Source organism: Peromyscus eremicus, chromosome X, assembly GCF_949786415.1.
Source record: "Peromyscus eremicus chromosome X, PerEre_H2_v1, whole genome shotgun sequence".
Taxonomy (NCBI): domain Eukaryota; kingdom Metazoa; phylum Chordata; class Mammalia; order Rodentia; family Cricetidae; genus Peromyscus; species Peromyscus eremicus.
In genome coordinates, this window is record NC_081439.1 from 46,372,082 (window position 1) to 46,376,912 (window position 4,831).

Sequence of the window (4,831 nt, forward strand, 5' to 3'; positions counted from 1 at the left end):
TAATTAGGTTATGAATAAAAATGTCTATATATCCATATATACCATGTTGAATTATAGACATATATGCACAAACATTCTACCCACTTTCTGCTTCTGCTCTCTCCAGACAAAGCAGTTTAATGAGTCCACTATATTTACCTTTAGGCCAGAAGAATGGGGAAAATAGAGAGGAATGTAATATCTCTATATTTTTGTTGCTGACTTTGCCAATGCATTTAATTTGTTATATGTGTAAATGATAAAATTCCTTAAAAGTAACAGTACCTGATCAGCCATTAATTACCTTACAAAGCGTATGTATTTTAGGGAGAAAGCCACAGGCCTTTTCCACAGGCTTGCAAGATGTCCAACTGAAGAATACCTAACTATTAAGATGATTTATCAGCAATTATAGCAATGGACAGAAGCTCTAAAACTTGAGTGGTGCAATCTCTGATACAAACTAGCCACACAGTAAAAGTCAAGTACACTAATGAAGAATGTTGCTCTTTTTTCACAGCTTTTGCTAGTGATGCAGAACACATATGAGGTTTGAGTATGGCTTATCATTCAGCTCAATATCCTTCAAGTAAGCAGAAATATGACTTACTTGGATATCAAAGAATACTTATTCTTCTTGTAGGCATATTTATTACATTTTAAAAATTCCTGTTTGCAAGTACATGAAAAAGAAACATTAAGCTTTGCTAAAAGACTCATTTTTTCAGAATGCATAGATTAAGAATGTTAGCATAATAATAGTACCATACATTATTCTAAGATGAAAGGATGAGACAAGAAAGCGACAGCCCTTGGTCTTCATCAATTCACAGTATATTGTTCAATGACAAATAATTGCATCTCATTTTCTTTTGCCTATAGAAAACAATTCCATTATCTTCACATGGCAGAATATGAGGAACTTATGAAATTGTCTAAAATAGAACGATTTTTAAGTGACAACATTGAGATTTAAACTTAAATTTACCTCACCTAGTAGTGTAGGTTCAGGTGGTAGAGATTACATAAATTGTTTTCAGAAATAATTGTTTCAAGGTTTTAAGGGCATAAAATGTTAACAGACATTATTCTAAGATTATCTATATATATTACAATTTGACATTTCAGCATAGTTAATGAAACTAAGTGTGATGATTTGATTATGTATGAAATCTAAGACATATTTCTCTGAAGAATCCTGTTAATGCCAGTGGTTGTAGCACACCTTGATTCCTCTGTCCAGCAGGTTCAAAATGCTATTAGACAAAATTTTTATTTTCTGATCATGCTATCTAAAGTACTAATAAAAAAGAAAAACTTAGATCTTTAGAGTCAAAAGGAATATTTGATATCAAATAGTCCAACTGCAAATTGTACTAGTAAATAACAAAACAAGCTCTAAAAAAATTAAGTGACTAATGAAAAATCAGTGTTCATGTGAAAGCAGTTTGTGGCTTAAATGTACTTGATTTCCATATTGTTGTATAAGAATTCACAAGCAATAGTGAAGAATCACCATGCAGACTCAGTTTTCACTATTTTCCTGGATTTTTTTTTCATAATTTTTTTTTTTTGTGTGTGTGTGTGTGTGTGTGTTTTTGTTTTGTTTTGTTTTTTGAGACAGGGTTTCTCTGTGTAGCTTTGTGCCTTTCCTGGATCTCACTCTGTAGACCAGGCTGGCCTCGAACTCACAGAGATCCGCCTGGCTCTGCCTCCTGAGTGCTGGGATTAAAGGTGTGTACCACCACCGCCCGGCCATAATTACTTTTTAATGCTGTGTTTTTAAACATTTCATGCAATTTTACTTTAATATAAATTTATTTAAATCACTTTGGAACCAGGATGTCCTTGGGTTGCACCCCCTCTTCAAACTGCTCTGCCATGAAACTGCCAAGTTCAAAGCCATTTCCTTTAAGGTTAATCCTTTGTGTGTGTGTGTATGTGTATGATCCTTGCAATCTTTGATATTTTGCCATACCCTATATAAGGATTAATGGTTCACATTAAAGACCGGTTACTTAGCTTGCAGATCCTTTCTGTGTTGGACTATATCCCCATCATACAGTTTTCTACGAAGGAAAGTGAAGCATCCCACAGTAGCTTTGCTGAGCATAACACATTCTTTTTGTTTGTTTGTTTGTTTGTTTGTTTTTGAGACAGGGTTTCTCTGTGTAGCTTTGTGCCTTTCCTGGAACTCACTTTGGAGACCAGGCTGGCCTCGAACTGCCTCTGCCTCCTGAGTGCTGGGATTAAAGATGTGTGCCACCACTGCCTGACTGTATAACATGTTCTCAATCATTATGGGTTTAAAAATATTCAAATCAAAATGTCTGTTGCTATTTCCAACACTAACAGCAATGTGATTCCCCATGACATGAGTGGCAACCGTAGTCATGGCTTCACATTGAGTAGATCTAACCTTACTGGCATGCTGCTGCTCCCTGGCTCATTTTCAGCCAAGATCACCTCCCTCAGACCTTACCAAGGACCAGAATGCAGAAAATAAGTATCATTTCCTATCTTCATCCGACTGCTGGCAGAAGTGTTCCTGGCCTTACTAAACTCTTCCAGAGCATCATGAGAAGCCAGAGTCTCAAATTTACTTAAAGCAGGGACAGGCCTGTTAGTGTAGCCATTTTTGCAGCCTTTTCTGTGAAGTGAATCCTGGTGTTTAAACCAGTTCCAACAGCAATGCCTCCAGCTGTGAGTTCAGAGATTCTTGCCATGGCAGTTTTTATCCTTGCCACTGCATATGGGACTTGTTACAAATAAACACTGAATGCTGGTCAAAGACTAAGTGGAATAGCATCCTGGGTGTGAGAGTTCACCCATTTTTGATGACCTGTGCAAACTGTAGATTTTGCACTGAGCACATCATGCAGTTTTTGTAGTCCTGGTAACAGGACCTTGTGAACTTCCACCATAGCAGCAATATGCATAGCTCTGGAAAAAGTGTCATTGGAGTTCTGGCTTGTATTAGCATGCTCATTGAGATGCACTTGCTTGTTGTTGCCAAGTTGACATGCTAGGGTCTCAATTGCTCCATTGCTAATGACTTCATTTACATTTATATTTGTCTAGGTTCCTGATCCACTCTGCCATACCATAAGAGGAAGGTGATTATTTAATTTACCTTCAGCTACCTCAGGTGATGCCTCATTATTGCACTAGCAATTTTTGGATCAAGACTATAATCCTGATTTACTTCACCAGCAGCAGCTTGTTTTAAGATGCCAAAAGTTTTAATGATTGAAATTGGCATCTGTCCCATCTCCAATCTCTAAGTTCACTGTAGAACTCACTGTCTTGGCACCATAATACTTACCACTTGTGACCTTCATTTCTCTGATGATATAGTCAAGATGGAAGAAATTTTGGTTTGCTGTTTGAGTAGTGTTCAGAGCACAGCACAGAAGAATATCTATGGTTCCTGAGCCCATGTCTGAGGTCTACCTGCCTGCAGAAGGTAGAAGAGTGTGGTCTGAGGAATGTGGGTGGAAAGCTGAGCCTAAAGCCACATCTCATATAGATTTATGATGTGTTTTTAAGAATAACTAGTGAAAAACCAGAAAAATATTCTATGAGAAAATATGTATGATAAGCTAAGTGACACCTGAGTAGTAATAAATTAATTTTAAATTTTAATAACCATTAAAAGCACTATGGGACATTGAAAAACAGTTAATTAGCTGTACATAAAATTCTATGACAAATCATTAAGATGGGCTTATGGAAAGAAGAAACATGAGAACTATAGCATTTGAGAATCTTAAAACACACAAAAACATATTTTAAAGATAAAAGCATTATAGAATGTAACACATCATTGCTACCCATGGTGATATGTGAAAAAAGGGAATGTGAGTGTATATTGAAGTAAATACTCATGTAATAACATTTTGAATTAAAATGAAACAAGAGTGAGGCATTGTACAGCCCACTTATCTGTGAAGTACCTTTGAGGTTCCTGTATGAGTTCCAAAAGCCAATCAAACCATACAAATACCTTTTGATGTCCCTTAATATAATAAATATTTTACTGGAAGGTAATTGTGAGCAATGAATGATAGATTGATGGGGAGACAATGAGAGAAATTATCATAAAGCCTTTGGTATAGGCTGGTATTACTGTCTTTGACTTTCCAATCTGTTAAGCCATGAGCCCAAATAAAGTCCTTTCCCTTATAAATTACTCAACCTCTGATGTTCTGTTATAGAATCAGAACACAATCTCAGACACATGAGGAGTCGGATTTCTTGTCTTAGTTCCCATGGAAACCCTTAAAGAGATCAGGCAATTGTCAAAACTATTGTTTGTTCTCCAAAAACTGATGGTAAGACCCTGTTGCTAAAGACAATGCCCACATATCTCATTGAACATGGAGCAGTTGTGCTGGTGCCTAACTAGAGCCTTCACCACTACTAACTAGTGGAAGGTTCTCTGTATGTTACTGGAGAAGAAAGGTAAACCTCAACTGAGCTACAAACTCTTACATCTACAATGTTAAACTGCTTGCATGATACACTGGTGCAATAGTGGCAAAAATGGTATGGGAGTAACTAACTACTACTGTCTGGCAAGATTTAAGGTGTACTCCATGAGATGAAACACATGCTTGACATTCTTCCGTGGCCAAGAACCTGAGACAAAAGGCATCCACAGGCCTGCCTGATGCCATGCTGCTCAGGTGGGCAAAAGACACCCATGGGGCAGGCTGGGTCCTCACAGGCTGGCTTGCCTGAATGCATCCATAAGCCTACCCTGTACCTAGCATTACCAGGTCTTGTGAGCCGCAAGAATATATTATAGAGATTCAGTTGTGTATTAAAGCTATATTTTTACTAACCAAGG

The 4,831-nt window shown here is 37.2% G+C and overlaps 1 pseudogene; it reads right to left on the bottom strand.

The window, feature by feature from the left end:
* Positions 1-1,805: 1,805 nt before the first annotated feature.
* LOC131899830 (fumarate hydratase, mitochondrial-like) lies at positions 1,806-4,172 on the bottom strand (annotated as a pseudogene).
* Positions 4,173-4,831: the final 659 nt, after the last annotated feature.